The sequence below is a fragment of the Athalia rosae genome, chromosome 8 (assembly GCF_917208135.1).
Source record: "Athalia rosae chromosome 8, iyAthRosa1.1, whole genome shotgun sequence".
Taxonomy (NCBI): domain Eukaryota; kingdom Metazoa; phylum Arthropoda; class Insecta; order Hymenoptera; family Athaliidae; genus Athalia; species Athalia rosae.
The window spans coordinates 8,187,633-8,206,123 of NC_064033.1; positions in this window are offsets into that span (position 1 = coordinate 8,187,633).

Consider the following 18,491-nt stretch of genomic DNA (forward strand, 5'->3'; position numbering starts at 1 on the left):
GTATTATCGGTGCTCGTTTGCCCTCTGAAATTCGAATCATACGAATGCTGCATTCGGAAGTTATAAACATTTCATTGAATTCTTCCCGAACACTGTTTTCCGAAAACAAATGAACAGAAAAGGTTGAAATTTACGAGGTATCTTCGTATTGTCGATGCTTGTTCGCCCTCTCAATTTCAAATCATACGAATGCTTCATTCAAAAGCTATAAACATTTCATTGAATTTTTCCCGTGAACTGTTTTCCAATAACAAATAAACGAAAATGGTTGAAATTTACGGGGTCTCTTCGTATTGTCGATGCTCGTTTGCCCTTTCAATTCCAAATCATACGAATGCTGCATTCAAAAGTTATGAACATTTCATTGAATTTTTCCCGTACACTGTTTTCCGATAACAAAGAAACAGAAAAGGTTAAAATTTACGAGATATCTTCGTATTGTCGATGCTCGTTTGCCTTCTCAATTTCAAATCATACGAATGCTGCATTCGAAAGATATGAACATTTCATTGAATTTTCTCCGTACACTGTTTCCCGAAAACAAATCAACAGAGAAGGTTGAAATTTACGAGGTATCTTCGTATTGTCGATGCTCGTTTGCCCTCTCAATTTCGAATCATACGAATGCTGCATTCAAAAGCTATAAACATTCCATTGAATTTTTTCCCGTAAACTGTTTCCCGGAAACGAATGAACAGAAATGGTTGAAATTTACGAGGTATTTTTGTCTTATCGGTGCTCGTTTGCCCTTTCAATTGTAAATCATACGAATGCTGCATTCGAAAGTTATGAACATGTCATTGAATGTTTTCCGTCAACTGTTCTTCGACGACAAATGAACAGAAATGGTTGAAATTTACGAGGTATCTTTGTATTATTGGTGCTCGTTTGCCCTTTGAATCTCGAATCATACGAATGCTGCATTCAAAAGTTATGAACATGTCATTGAATGTTTTCCGTCAACTGTTCTTCGATGACAAATGAACAGGAATGGTTGAAATCAACGAGGTATCTGCGTATCATCGGTGCTCGTTTGCCCTCTGAATTTCAAATCATACGAATGCTGCATTCGGAAGTTATGAACATTTCATTTAAATTCTCCCGTACACTGTTTCCCGAAAACAAATGAACAGAAGAGGTCGAAATTGACAAGGTATCTTCGTATTATCAGTGCTCGTTCGCCCTCCGAATTTCAAATCATACGAATGCTGCATTCGAAAGTTATGAACATTTCATTGAATTTTTCCCGTACACTGTTTTCCGATAACAAAAAAACAGAAGAGGTTGAAATTTACGAGATATCCTCGTATTGTCGATGCTCGTTTGCCCTCTCAATTTCAAATCATACGAATGCTGCATTCAAAAGCTATAAACATTTCATTGAATTTTTCTCGTGAACTGTTTTCCAATAACAAATGGACAGTGAAGGTTGAAATTCACTAGGTATCTTCGTATTATCAGTGCTCGTTTGCCCTTCCGAATTCCAAAACATACGAATGCTGCATTCGAAAGTTATAAACATTTCATTGAATTTTTCCCGTACACTGTTTTCCGATAACAAATGAACCAAGGAGGTTGAATTTCACTAGGTATCTTCGTATTATCGGTGCTCGTTTGCCCTCTGAATTCCAAATCATACGAATGCTGCATTCGAAAGATATGAACATTTCATTGAATTTTCTCCGTACACTGTTTCCCGAAAACAAATCAACAGAGAAGGTTGAAATTTACGAGGTATCTTCGTATTGTCGATGCTCGTTTGCCCTCTCAATTTCAAATCATACGAATGCTGCATTCAAAAGCTATGAATATTTCATCGAATTTTTCCCGTGAACTGTTTTCCAATAACAAATGAACAGAGAAGGTTGGAATTCACTAGGTATCTCCGTATTATCGGTGCTCGTTTGCCCCCTGAAATTCAAATCATACGAATGCTGCATTCGAAAGTTATAAACATTTCATTGAATTCTTTCCGAACACTGTTTTCCGAAAACAAATGGACAGAAAAGGTTGAAATTTACGAGGTATCTTCGTATTGTCGATGATCGTTTGCCCCCTCAATTTCAAATCATACGAATGCTGCATTCGAAAGATATGAACATTTTATTGAATTTTTCCCGTAAACTGTTTCCCGATAACAAATGAACGGAAATCGTTGAAATTTACAAGGTATCTTCGTATTATCGGTGCTCGTTTGCCCTCTGAATTCCAAATCGTACGAATGCTGCATTCGAATGTTATGAACATGTCATTGAATTTTTCCTGCACACTGGTTCCCGAAAACGAATGAACGAAGAAGGTTAAAATTCACGAGGTATCTTCGTATTATCGGTGCTCGTTCGCCCTCCTAATTGTAAATCATACGAATGCTGCATTCGAAAGTTATGAACATGTCATCGAATGTTTTTCGTCAAATGTTCTTCGATGACAAATGAACAGGAATAGTTGAAATTAACGAGGTATTTTCGTATTATCGGTGCTCGTTTGCCCTCTGAATTTCGAATCATACGAATGCTGCATTCGGAAGTTATGAACATTTCATTGAATTTCTCCCGTACACTGTTTCCCGAAAACAAATGAACAGAAGAGGTCGAAATTGACAAGGTATCTTCGTATTATCAGTGCTCGTTTGCCCTTAAAATTTTAAATCATACGAATGCTGCATTCAAAAGTTACGAACATTTCATCGAATTTTTCCCGTACACTGTTTTCCGATAACAAAGGAACAGAAGAGGTTGAAATTTACGAGATATCTTCATATTGTCGATGCTCGTTCGCCCTCTCAATTTCAAATCATACGAATGATGCATTCGAAAGTTATGAACATTTTATTGAATTTTTCCCGTAATTTGTTTCCCGATAACAAATGAACGGAAATCGTTGGAATTCACGAGGTATCTTCGTATTATCGGTGCTCGTTTGCCCTCTGAATTCCAAATCATACGAATGCTGCATTCGAAAGTTATGAACATTTCATTGAATTTTTCCCGTACACTGGTTCCCGAAAACAAATGAACAAAGAAGGTTGAAATTCACGAGGTATCTTCGTATTATCGGTGCTCAGTTGCCCTTTGAATTCCGAATTATACCAATGCTGCATTCGAAATTTATGAACATTTCATCAGATTTCTTCCCGTACACTGTTTTCCGATAACAAATAGACAGAAGAGGTTGGAATTAACGAGGTATTTTCGTATTATCGGTGCTCGTTTGCCCTCTGAATTCCAAATCGTACGAATGCTGCATTCGAATGTTATGAACATGTCATTGAATTTTTCCCGCACACTGGTTCCCGAAAACGAATGAACGAAGAAGGTTAAAATTCACGAGGTATCTTCGTATTATCGGTGCTCAGTTGCCCTTTGAATTCCGAACTATACCAATGCTGCATTCAAAATTTATGAACATTTCATCAGATTTCTTCCCGTACACTGTTTCCCGATAACAAATAAACAGAAGAGGTTGAAATCAACGAGGTATCTTCGTATTTTCGGTGCTCGTTTGCCCTCTGAATTTCCGATCATACGAATGCTGCATTTGAGAGTTAAGAACATTTCATTGAGCTGTTCCCGTAGACTGTTTTCCGAAAACAAATGAACAGAAATGGTTGGAATTTACGAGATATCTTCGTCTTATCGGTGCTCGTTCGCCCTCCTAATTGTAAATCATACGAATGCTGCATTCGAAAGTTATGAACATGTCATCGAATGTTTTTCGTCAAATGTTCTTCGATGACAAATGAACAGGAATAGTTGAAATTAACGAGGTATTTTCGTATTATCGGTGCTCGTTTGCCCTCTGAATTTCGAATCATACGAATGCTGCATTCGGAAGTTATGAACATTTCATTGAATTTCTCCCGTACACTGTTTCCCGAAAACAAATGAACAGAAGAGGTCGAAATTGACAAGGTATCTTCGTATTATCAGTGCTCGTTTGCCCTTAAAATTTTAAATCATACGAATGCTGCATTCAAAAGTTACGAACATTTCATCGAATTTTTCCCGTACACTGTTTTCCGATAACAAAGGAACAGAAGAGGTTGAAATTTACGAGATATCTTCATATTGTCGATGCTCGTTCGCCCTCTCAATTTCAAATCATACGAATGATGCATTCGAAAGTTATGAACATTTTATTGAATTTTTCCCGTAAACTGTTTCCCGATAACAAATGAACGGAAATCGTTGGAATTCACGAGGTATCTTCGTATTATCGGTGCTCGTTTGCCCTCTGAATTCCAAATCATACGAATGCTGCATTCGAAAGTTATGAACATTTCATTGAATTTTTCCCGTACACTGGTTCCCGAAAACAAATGAACAAAGAAGGTTGAAATTCACGAGGTATCTTCGTATTATCGGTGCTCAGTTGCCCTTTGAATTCCGAATTATACCAATGCTGCATTCGAAATTTATGAACATTTCGTCAGATTTCTTCCCGTACACTGTTTTCCGATAACAAATAGACAGAAGAGGTTGGAATTAACGAGGTATTTTCGTATTTTCGGTGCTCGTTTGCCCTCTGAATTTCAAATCATACGAATGCTGCATTCGAGAGTTATGAACATTTCATTGAGCTGTTCCCGTAAACTGTTTCCCGAAAACAAATGAACAGAAATGGTTGGAATTTACGAGGTATCTTCGTATTGTCGATGCTCGTTTGCCCTCTCAATTCCGAATCATACGAATGCTGCATTCAAAAGCTATGAATATTTCATCGAATTTTTCCCGTGAACTGTTTTCCAATAACAAATGAACAGAAGAGGTTGAAATTCACTAGGTATCTTCGTATTATCAGTGCTCGTTTGCCCTCTGAATTTCGAATCATACGAATGCCGCATTCGAGTGTTATAAACATTTCATTGAATTCTTCCCGAACACTGTTTTCCGAGAACAAATGAACAGGAAAGGTTGAAATTTACGAGGTATCTTCGTATTGTCGATGCTCGGTTGCCCTCTCAATTTCAAATCATACGAATGCTGCATTCAAAAGCTATAAACATTTCATTGAATTTTTCTCGTGAACTGTTTTCCAATAACAAATGGACAGTAACGGTTGAAATTCACTAGGTATCTTCGTATTATCAGTGCTCGTTTGCCCTTCCGAATTTCAAAACATACGAATGCTGCATTCGAAAGTTATAAACATTTCATTGAATTTTTCCCGTACACTGTTTTCCGATAACAAATGAACAGAAAAGGTTGAAATTCACTAGGTATCTTCGTATTATCGGTGCTCGTTTGCCCTCTGAATTTCAAATCATACGAATGCTGCATTCGAAAGTTATAAACATTTTATTGAATTCTTCCCGAACACTGTTTTCCTAAAACAAATGAACAGAAAAGGTTGAAATTTACGAGGTATCTTCGTATTGTCGATGCTTGTTTGCCCTTTCAATTTTAAATCATACGAATGCTGCATTCAAAAGCTATGAATATTTCATCGAATTTTTCTCGTGAACTGTTTTCCAATAACAAATGAACAGAGAAGGTTGGAATTCACTAGGTATTTTCGTATTATCGGTGCTCGTTTGCCCTCTGAAATTCGAATCATACGAATGCTGCATTCGGAAGTTATAAACATTTCATTGAATTCTTCCCGAACACTGTTTTCCGAAAACAAATGAACAGAAAAGGTTGAAATTTACGAGGTATCTTCGTATTGTCGATGCTTGTTCGCCCTCTCAATTTCAAATCATACGAATGCTTCATTCAAAAGCTATAAACATTTCATTGAATTTTTCCCGTGAACTGTTTTCCAAAAACAAATGAACAGAAAAGGTTGAAATTTACGAGGTATCTTCGTATTGTCGATGCTCGTTTGCCCTTCCAATTTCAAATCATACGAATGCTGCATTCAAAAGCTATGAATATTTCATCGAATTTTTCCCGTGAACTGTTTTCCAATAACAAATGAACAGAGAAGGTTGGAATTCACTAGGTATTTTCGTATTATCGGTGCCCGTTTGCCCTCTCAATTTCAAATCATACGAATGCTGCATTCGAAAGATATGAACATTTTATTGAATTTTTCCCGTAAACTGTTTCCCGATAACGAATGAACGGAAATCGTTGAAATTCACGAGGTATCTTCGTATTATCGGTGCTCGTTTGCCCTCTAAATTCCAAATCATACGAATGCTGCATTCGAAAGTTATGAATATTTAATTGAATTTTTCCCGTACACTGGTTCCCGAAAACGAATGAACAAAGAAGGTTAAAATTCACGAGGTATCTTCGTATTGACGATGCTCGTTTGCCCTCTCGATTTCAAATCATACGAATGCTGCATTCAAAAGCTATAAACATTTCATTGAATTTTTCCCGTAAACTGTTTTCCAATAACAAATGAACGAGAATGGTTTGAATTCACGAGGTATCTTCGCATTATCGGTGCTCGTTTGCCCTCTGAATTCCGAATGATACCAATGCTGCATTCAAAATTATGAACATTTCATTGAATTCTTTCCGTACACTGGTTCCCGAAAACGAATGAACAGAAAAGGTTGAAATTCACGAGGTATCTTCGTATTATCAGTGCTCGTTTGCCCTTCCGAATTTCAAAACATACGAATGCTGCATTCGAAAGTTATAAACATTTCATTGATTTTTTCCCGTACACGGTTTCCCGATAACAAATGAACAGAAAAGGTTGAAATTCACTAGGTATCTTCGTATTATCGGTGCTCGTTTGCCCTCTGAATTTCAAATCATACGAATGCTGCATTCGAAAGTTATAAACATTGCGTTGGAATTTTTCCGTACACTGTATCCCGAAACCAAATAAATGAAAAAAAGGTTCAAATTTACGATATATCTCTGTAATATCAGCGCTCGTTTGCTTCCTGAATTTTAAATTAAACAAATGCTGCATTCAGAAGTTATAAACTTTTCATTGAAATGTTTCCGTAAACTGTTTGCCGATAACAAATGAACAGAAAAGGTTGGAATTCACAGGGTATCTTCGCATTATCGGTGCTCGTTTGCCCTCTGAATTCCCAATCATACGAATGCTGCATTTGAGAGTTATGAACATTTCATTGAGCTGTTCCCGTAGACTGTTTCCCGAGAACAAATAAACAGAAATGGTTGGAATTAACGAGATATCTTCGTCTTATCGGTGCTTGTTTGCCCTCCTAATTGTAAATCATACGAATGCTGCATTCGAAAGTTATGAACATTTCATTGAATGTTTCCCGTAAACTGTTCTTTGATAACAAATGAAAGGAAATGGTTCAAATTCACGAGGTATCTTCGTATTATCAGTGCTTGTTCGCTCTCTTAATTTCAAATCTGACGATTGCTGTATTCGAGAGTTATGAACATTTCATTGAATTTTTCCCGTACACTGTTTTCCGAAATCGAATGAACAGAAATGGTTGAAATTCACGAGGTATCTTCGTATTATCAGTGCTCGTTTGCCCTCCGAATCTCGAATCACACGAATGCTGCATTCAAAAGTTATAAACATTTCATTGAATGTTTCCCGTAAACTGTTCTACGATGACAAATGAACAGAAATGGTTGAAATTTACGAGGTATCTTCGTATTTTCGGTGCTCGTTTGCCCTCTGAATTTCAAATCATACGAATGCTGCATTCGAAAGTTATGAACATTTCATTGAATTTTTCCCGTACACTGTTTTCCGAAAACAAATGAACAGAAAAGGTCGAAATTAACGAGGTATCTTCGTATTATCAGTGCTCGTTTGCCCTTCCGAATTTCAAAACATACGAATGCCGCATTCGAGTGTTATAAACATTTCATTGAATTCTTCCCGAACACTGTTTTCCGAGAACAAATGAACAGGAAAGGTTGAAATTTACGAGGTATCTTCGTATTGTCGATGCTCGGTTGCCCTCTCAATTTCAAATCATACGAATGCTGCATTCAAAAGCTATAAACATTTCATTGAATTTTTCTCGTAAACTGTTTTCCAATAACAAATGGACAGTAAAGGTTGAAATTCACTAGGTATCTTCGTATTATCAGTGCTCGTTTGCCCTTCCGAATTTCAAAACATACGAATGCTGCATTCGGAAGTTATAAACATTTCATTGAATTTTTCCCGTACGCTGTTTTCCGATAACAAATGAACAGAAAAGGTTAAAATTCACTAGGTATCTTTGTATTATCGGTGCTCGTTTGCCCTCTGAATTTCAAATCATACGAATGCTGCATTCGAAAGTTATAAACATTTCATTGAATTCTTCCCGAACACTGTTTTCCAAAAACAAATGAACAGAAAAGGTTGAAATTTACGAGGTATCTTCGTATTGTCGATGCTCGTTTGCCCTTCCAATTTCAAATCATACGAATGCTGCATTCAAAAGCTATGAATATTTTATCGAATTTTTCCCGTGAACTGTTTTCCAATAACAAATGAACAGAGAAGGTTGGAATTCACTAGGTATTTTCGTATTATCGGTGCTCGTTTGCCCTCTCAATTTCAAATCATACGAATGCTGCATTCGAAAGATATGAACATTTTATTGAATTTTTCCCGTAAACTGTTTCCCGATAACGAATGAACGAAAATCGTTGAAATTCACGAGGTATCTTCGTATTATCGGTGCTCGTTTGCCCTCTAAATTCCAAATCATACGAATGCTGCATTCGAAAGTTATGAATATTTCATTGAATTTTTCCCGTACACTGGTTCCCGAAAACGAATGAACAAAGAAGGTTAAAATTCACGAGGTATCTTCGTATTGACGATGCTCGTTTGCCCTCTCGATTTCAAATCATACGAATGCTGCATTCAAAAGCTATAAACATTTCATTGAATTTTTCCCGTAAACTGTTTTCCAATAACAAATGAACGAGAATGGTTCGAATTCACGAGGTATCTTCGCATTATCGGTGCTCGTTTGCCCTCTGAATTCCGAATGATACCAATGCTGCATTCAAAATTATGAACATTTCATCAAATTTCTTCCCGTACACTGTTTCCCGATAACAAATAAACAGAAGAGGTTGGAATTTACGAGGTATCTTCGTATTTTCGGTGCTCGTTTGCCCTCTGAATTCCCAATCATACGAATGCTGCATTCGAGAGTTATGAACATTTCATTAAGCTGTTCCCGTAGACTGTTTCCCGAGAACAAATAAACAGAAATGGTTGGAATTTACGAGATATCTTCGTCTTATCGGTGCTTGTTTGCCCTCCTAATTGTAAATCAATCGAATGCTGCATTCGAAAGTTATAAACATTTCATTGAATGTTTCCCGTAAACTGTTCTTTGATAACAAATGAAAGGAAATGGTTCAAATTCACGAGGTATCTTCGTATTATCAGTGCTTGTTCGCTCTCTTAATTTCAAATCTGACGATTGCTGTATTCGAGAGTTATGAACATTTCATTGAATTTTTCCCGTACACTGTTTTCCGAAATCAAATGAACAGAAATGGTTGAAATTCACGAGGTATCTTCGTATTATCAGTGCTCGTTTGCCCTCCGAATCTCGAATCACACGAATGCTGCATTCAAAAGTTATAAACATTTCATTGAATGTTTCCCGTAAACTGTTCTACGATGACAAATGAACAGAAATGGTTGAAATTTACGAGGTATCTTCGTATTATCGGTGCTCGTTTGCCCTCTGAATTTCAAATCATACGAATGCTGCATTCGAAAGTTATGAACATTTCATTGAATTTTTCCCGTACACTGTTTTCCGAAAACAAATGAACGGAAAAGGTCGAAATTGACGAGGTATCTTCGTATTATCAGTGCTCGTTCGCTCTCTTAATTTCAAATCTGACGATTGCTGCATTCGAGAGTTATGAACATTTCATTGAATTTTTCCCGTACACTGTTTTCCGATATCAAATGAACAGGAATAGTTGAAATTCACGAGGTATCTACGTATTGTCGATGCTCGTTTGCCCTCTCAATTTCAAATCATACGAATGCTGCATTCGAAAGTTATGAACATTTTATTGAGTTTTTCCCGTAAACTGTTTCCCGATCACAAATGAACGGAAATCGTTGAAATTTACGAGGTATCTTCGTATCATCGGTGCTCGTTTGCCCTCTGGATTCCAAATCATACGAATGCTGCATTCGAAAGTTATAAACATTTCATTGAATTCTTTTCGTACACTGGTTCCCGAAAACGAATGAACAGAAAAGGTTGAAATTCACGAGGTATCTTCGTATTATCAGTGCTCGTTTGCCCTTCCGAATTTCAAAACATACGAATGCTGCATTCGAAAGTTATAAACATTTCATTGATTTTTTCCCGTACACGGTTTCCCGATAACAAATGAACAGAAAAGGTTGAAATTCACTAGGTATCTTCGTATTATCGGTGCTCGTTTGCCCTCTGAATTTCAAATCATACGAATGCTGCATTCGAAAGTTATAAACATTGCGTTGGAATTTTTCCGTACAATGTATCCCGAAAATAAATCAACAGAAGAGGTGTCAATTCACGGGATATTTCTGTATCATTGGTGCTCGTTTGCCCTCTTAATTTTAAATCATACGAATGCTGGATTCAAGAGTTATAAACATTTCGTTAAATTTTCTCCGTACACTGTTCCCCGAAAACAAATGAATAGAAAAGGTTCAAATACACGATAGATCTCCGTAATATTGGTGCTCTTTTGCCCTCCGAATTTCAAATCAGACGAATGCTGCATTCAAAAGTTATTAACATTTCATTGAATTTTTTCCGTCTACTGTTTCCCGATAACGAATGAACAGAAGAGGTGTAAATTCACAGGGTATCTTCGTATTGTCGATGTTCGTTTGCTCTTTAAATTTCAAATCATACGGATGCTGCATTCGAAAGTTATAAACATTTCATTGAATTCTTTCCGTACACTGATCTGAAAAAACGAATAAACAGAAGAAGTTGAAAATCACGAGGTATTTCCGTATCATTAGTGCTCGTTGAAATTCACGAGGTATTCCTGTATTATCGGTGCTCGTTTATCCTCTGAATTTCAGATCATACAAATGCTGCATTCAAAAGTTATAAACATTTCGTTGAATTTCTTCCGTAACTGTATTCCGAGAACAAATCAACAGAAGAGGTGTAAATTCACGGGGTACCTTCGTATTGTCGATGTTCGTTTGCTCTCTAAATTTCAAATCATACAGATGCTGCATTCAAAAGTTATGAACACTTCATTGAATTTTCTCCGTAAACTGTGCTCCGATAACAAATGAAAGGAAATCAATCAAATTCACGAGGTATCTTCGTATTATCGGTGCTCGTTTGCCCTCTGAATTCCAAATTATACGAATGCTGCATTCAAAATTTATAAACATTTTATTGAATTTTTTTCCCGTACACTGTTTCCTAATAACAAATAAACAGAAGAGGTTGAAATTCACTAGGTATCTTCGTATTATCGGTGCTTGTTTGCCCTCCGAATTTCAAATCATACGAATGCTGTATTCGAAAGTTATGAACATTTCATTGAATTTTTCCCGTAAACTGTTTCCCGATAACGAATAGACAGGAATGGTTGAAATTCACGAGGTAGCTTCGTATTATCGGTGCTAGTTTGCCTCCTGAATTTCAAATTGAACAAATGCTGCATTCGAAAGTTATGAATATTGCATTGAATTCTTCCCGTACACTGTTTCCCGGAAACAAATTAACAGAGAAGGCTGGAATTCACGAGGTATCTTTGTTTTATCGGTGCTCATTTGCCCTCTAAATTTGAAATCTTACGATTCCTGCATTCGAAAGTTATGAATATTTCGATGAATTTTTCCCGTGAACTGTTCTTTGATAACAAATGAAAGGAAATGGTTCAAATTCACGAGGTATCTTCGTATCATCGGTGCTCGTTCGCCCTCTGAATTTGAAATCATACGAATGCTGCATTCAGAAGTTATAAACATATCATTGAATTTTTCCCGTCAACTGTTTCCTGATAACAAATGAACAGAAATGGTTGAAATTTACGAGGTATCTCCGTATCATCGGTTCTCGTTTGCCCTTCGAATTCCAAATCATACGAATGCTGCATCCAAAAGTGATGAACATTCCATTGGATTCTTTCCGTACACTGTTCTAAGAAAACAAATGAACAGAAAAGATCGAAATTCACGAGGTATCTTCGTATTATTGGTGCTCGTTTGCCCTCTAAATTTCGAATCATACAAATGCTGCATCCAGAAGTTGAAAACATTTCATTGGATTTCTCCCGTAAACTGTTTCTCGATAACAAATGAACAAAAAAGGTGTAAATTTACGGGGTATCTATGTATTTTTGTTGCTCGTTTGCCCTCTCAATTTCAAATCATACGAATGCTGCATTCAAAAGTTATGAACATTTCGATGGAATTTTTCCGTACACTGTATCTCAAAATTAAATTGACAGAAAAGGTTGAAATTCACGAGGGATCTTCGTATTATCGGTGCTCGTTTGCTTACCGAACTTCAAATTGAACAAATGCTGGATTTGAGAGTTATAAACTTTCTATTGAATTGTTTCCGTGAACTGTTTATTAATAACAAATGAACAGTCATAGTTGAAATCCACGAGGTATCTTCGTATTGTCGGTGCTTGTTTGCCCTCTGAATTTCAAATCATACGAATGCTGCATTCGAAAGTTATGAACATTTCATTGAATTCTTTCCGTACACTGTTCTGGAGAAACGAATGAACAGAAAAGGTTGAAAATCACGAGGTATTTCCGTATCATCAGTGCTCGTTGAAATTTACGAGGTATTCCTGTATTATCGGTGCTCGTTTGTCCTCTAAATTTCAGATCATACAAATGCTGCATTCAAAAGTTCGAAACATTTCATTGAATTTTTCCCGTAAACTGTTTCTCGATAACGAATGAACAGAAGAGGTTGAAATTCACGATATATCTTCGTCATATCGGTGCCCTATTGCCTCCTGAATTTCAAATCAAACAAATGCTGCATTCAAAAGTTATAAACTTCCCGAAGAATTGTTTCCGTAAACTGTTCTCCGATAACAAATGAACAGTGACGGTTGAAATCTACGAGGTATCTCCGTATTATCAGTGCTCGTTTGCCCTCTGAATTTCAAATCATACGAATGCTGCATTTAAAAGTTATAAACATTGCACTGAATTTTACTCGTACACTGTTTTCCGATAACAAATGAACAAAGAAGGTTGAAATTCACGAGGTATCTTCGTATTATCAGTGCTCGTTTTTTCTCTGGATTTTGAATCATACGAATGCTGCATTCAAAAGTTATGAACATCTGATTGAATTTTTTCCGTAGACTGTTTCCCGATAACAAATGAACAGAAATGGTTGAAAATCACGAGGTATTTCCGTATCATCAGTGCTCGTCAAAATTCACCAGGTATCTCTGTATTATCGGTGCTCGTTTCCCCTCTGAATTTCAAATCATACGAATGCTGCATTCGAAAGTTATGAACATTTCATTGAATTCTTCCCGTACACTGTTTTCCGATTTTGAATGAACAGAAATAGTTGAAATTCACGGGGTATCTTTGTATTGTCGATGCTCGTTTGCCCTTTCAATTCCAAATCATACGAATGCTGCATTCAAAAGTTATGAACATTTCATTGAATTCTCTCCGTACACTGTTTCCCGAAAACAAATCAACAGAAAAGGTTGAAATTCACGAGGTATCTTCGTATCGTCGATGCTCGTTTGCCCTCTTAATTTCGAATCATACGAATGCTGCATTCAAAAGCTATAAACATTTCATTGAATTTTTTCCCGTAAACTGTTTCCCGAAAACAAATGAACAGAAATAGTTGAAATCTACGAGGTATCTTTGTCTTATCGGTGCTCGTTTGCCCTCTTAATTGTAAATCATACGAATGCTGCATTCGAAAGTTATGAACATTTCATTGAATGTTTTTCGTCAACTGTTCTTCGATGACAAATAAACAGAAATGGTTGAAATTAACGAGGTATCTTCGTATGATCGGTGCTTGTTTGCCCTCTGAATCTTAAATCATACGAATGCTGCATTCGAAAGTTATAAACATTTCATTGAATTTTTCCCGTGAACTGTTTTCCAAGAACAAATAAACGAAAATGGTTGGAATTTACAAGGTATCTCCGTATTATCGGTGCTCGTTTGCGCTTTAAATTCAAAATCTTTCGATTGCTGCATTCAAAAAATATAAACATTCCGATGAATTCTTGCCGTACATTGTTCCCCGATAACAAATTAACAAAGAAGGCTGAAATTCACGAGGTATCTTCGTATTATCGGTGCTCGTTTGCCCTCTAGATTTGAAATCATACGAATGCTGCATTCGAATGTTATAAACATTTCATTGAATTTTTCCCGTACACTGTTACCCGAAAACAAATGAACAGAAAAGGTTGAAATTCACGAGGTATCTTCGCATTATCGGTGCTCGTTTGCGCTCTGGATCCAAAATCTTACAATTGCTGCATTCAAAAGTTATAAACATTTCATTGAATTTTTCCCGTAAACTGTTTTCCGATAACGAATAAACAGAAATGATTGAAATTCACGAGATATCTTCGTATCATCGGTGCTAGTTTGCCTCCTGAATTTCGAATTGAACAAATGCTGCATTCGAAAGTTATAAATATTTTATTGAATTCATCCCGTACACTGTTCTCCGAAAACGAATAGACAGAAAAGGTTGAAATTCACGAGGTATCTTCGTATTATCGTCGCTCACTTGCGCTCCAAATTTCAAATCATACGAATGCTGCATTCAAAAGTAATAAACATTTCATTAAATTTTTCCCGTACACTGTATTTTGAAAACGAATGGACAAAAAAAGTTCAAATTTACGATATATCTTTGTAATATCGGTGCTCGTTTGCCTCCTGAATTTCAAATCATACGAATGCTGCATTCAAAAGTTATGAACATTGCATTGAATTCTTCCCGGACACTGTTTCCCGAAAACAAATTAACAAAGGAGGCTGAAATTCACGAAGTATCTTCGTATTATCGGTGCTCGATTGCCCTCTCAATTCAAAATCTTACGATTTCTGCATTCGAAAATTATAAATGGTTCGATGAATTTTTGCCGTTCACTGTTTTCCGATAACAAATGAACAAAGAAAGTTGAAATTCACGAGGTATTTTCGTATTATCGGTGCTCGTTTGCCCTCTGAATTTCGAATTATACGAATGCTGCATTCAAAATTTATAAACATTTTATTGAATTTTTTTCCCGTACACTGTTTCCCGATAACAAAAAAACAGAGAAGGTCAAAATTAACAAGGTATCTTCGTGTTGTCGATGCTCGTTTGCCCTCTCAATTTCAAATCATACGAATGCTGCATTCGAAAGTTATAAACATTTCATTGAATTTTTTCCGTAAACTGTTTCCCGAAAACAAATGAACAGGAATAGTTGAAATTTACGAGGTATCTTCGCATTATCGGTGCTCGTTTGCGCTCTGAATTCAAAATCTTACAATTGCTGCATTCAAAAGTTATAAACATTTCATTGAATTTTTCCCGTAAACTGTTTTCCGATAACGAATAAACAGAAATGGTTGAAATTCACGAGATATCTTCGTATCATCGGTGCTAGTTTGCCTCCTGAATTTCGAATTGAACAAATGCTGCATTCGAAAGTTATAAATATTTTATTGAATTCATCCCGTACACTGTTCTCCGAAAACGAATAGACAGAAAAGGTTGAAATTCACGAGGTATCTTCGTATTATCGTCGCTCACTTGCGCTCCAAATTTCAAATCATACGAATGCTGCATTCAAAAGTAATAAACATTTCATTAAATTCTTTTCGTACACTGTATTTTGAAAACGAATGGACAAAAAAAGTTCGAATTTCCGATATATCTTTGTAATATCGGTGCTCGTATGCCTTCTGAATTTCAAATCATACGAATGCTGCATTCAAAAGCTATAAACATTTCATTGAATTTTTCCCGTGAACTGTTTTCCAATAACAAATAGACAGAAAAGGTTGAAATTCACTAGGTATCTTCGTATGATCGGTGCTCGTTTGCCCTCTAGATTTTTAATCATACGAATGCTGCATTCGAATGTTATAAACATTTCATTAAATTCTTTCCGAACACTGTTTCCCGAAAACAAATGAACAGAAATGGTTGAAATTTACGAGGTATCTTCGCATTATCGGTGCTCGTTTGCGCTATGAATTCAAAACCTTTCGATTGCTGCATTCAAGAAATATAAACATTTCGATGAATTCTTGCCGTACACTGTTTCCCGATGACAAATGAACAAAGGAGGTTGAAATTCACGAGGTATCTTCGTATTATCGGTGCTCGTTTGCCCTCTGAATTCCAAATTATACGAATGCTGCATTCAAAATTTATAAACATTTTATTGAATTTTTTTCCCGTACACTGTTTACTGATAACAAATGAACAGAAGAGGTTGAAATTCACTAGGTATCTTCGTATTATCGGTGCTTGTTTGCGCTCTGAATCCAAAATCTTACAATTGCTGCATTCAAAAGTTATAAACATTTCATTGAATTTTTCCCGTAAACTGTTTCCCGATAACGAATAAACAGGAATGGTTGAAATTCACGAGGTAGCTTCGTATTATCGGTGCTAGTTTGCCTCCTGAATTTCAAATTGAACAAATGCTGCATTCGAAAGTTATAAATATTGCATTGAATTCTTCCCGTACACTGTTCTCCAAAAACGAATAGACAGAAAAGGTCAAAATTCACGATGTATCTTCGTATTATCGGTGCTCGTTTGCCCTCTCGATTTTCAATCATACGAATGCTGCATTCGAATGTTATAAACATTTCATTGAATTCTTCCCGATCACTGTTTTCCGAAAACAAATAAACAGAAAAGGTTGAAATTTACGAGGTATCTTCGTATTGACGATGCTCGTTTGCCCTCTCAATTCCAAATCATACGAATGCTGCATTCAAAAGCTATAAACATTCCATTGAATTTTTCCCGTAAACTGTTTTCCAATGACAAATAAACGGAAATGGTTTGAATTCACGAGGTATCTTCGCATTATTGGTGCTCGTTTGCGCTATGAATTTAAAATCTTTCGATTGCTGCATTCAAGAAATATAAACATTTCGATGAATTCTTGCCGTACACTGTTTCCCGATAACAAATGAACAAAGAAGGTTGAAATTCACGAGGTATCTTCGTATTATCGGTGCTCGTTTGCCCTCTGAATTCCAAATTATACGAATGCTGCATTCAAAATTTATAAACATTTTATTGAATTTTTTTCCCGTACACTGTTTCCTAATAACAAATAAACAGAAGAGGTTGAAATTCACTAGGTATCTTCGTATTATCGGTGCTTGTTTGCCCTCCGAATTTCAAATCATACGAATGCTGTATTCGAAAGTTATAAACATTTCATTGAATTTTTCCCGTAAACTGTTTCCCGATAACGAATAGACAGGAATGGTTGAAATTCACGAGGTAGCTTCGTATTATCGGTGCTAGTTTGCCTCCTGAATTTCAAATTGAACAAATGCTGCATTCGAAAGTTATGAATATTGCATTGAATTCTTCCCGTACACTGTTTCCCGGAAACAAATTAACAGAGAAGGCTGGAATTCACGAGGTATCTTTGTTTTATCGGTGCTCATTTGCCCTCTAAATTTGAAATCTTACGATTCCTGCATTCGAAAGTTATGAATATTTCGATGAATTTTTGCCGTTCACTGTTTTTCGATAACAAATGAACAAAGAAGGTTGAAATTCACGAGGTATTCTCGTATTATCGGTGCTCGTTTGCCCTCTGAATTTCGAATTATACGAATGCTGCATTTAAAAGTAATGAACATTTCATTGAATTTTTTCCGTACACTGTATTTCAAAAACGAATAGACAAATAAAGTTCAAATTTCCGATATATCTTTGTAATATCGGTGCTCGTATGCCTCCTGAATTTCAAATCATACGAATGCTACATCAAAAGCTATAAACATTTCATTGAATTTTTCCCGTGAACTGTTTTCCAATAACAAATGGACAGAAAAGGTTGAAATTCACTAGGTATCTTCGTATCATCGGTGCTCGTTTGCCCTTCAGATTTAAAATCATACGAATGCTGCATTCGAATGTTATAATTATTTCATTGAATTCTTCCTGAACACTGTTTTCCGAAAACGAATGAACAGAAAAGGGTTAAATTCACGAGGTATCTTCGTATTGACGATGCCCTCTCAATTTCAAATCATACGAATGCTGCATTCAGAAGCTATAAACATTTCATTGAATTTTTTCCGTAAACTGTTTTCCAATAACAAATGAACGGCAATGGTTTGATTTCACGAGGTATCTTCGCATTATCGGTGCTCGTTTGCCCTTTGAATTTTTAATTATACGAATGCTGCATTCGAAATTTATAAACATTTTATTGAATTTTTTTCCCGTACACTGTTTTCCGATAACAAATAAACAGAAAAGGTTGAAATTAACAAGGTATCTTCGTATTATCGGTGCTCGTTCGCCCTCTGAATTTCAAATCATACGAATGCTGCATTCGAAAATTATGAACATTTCATTGAATTTTTCCCGTAAACTG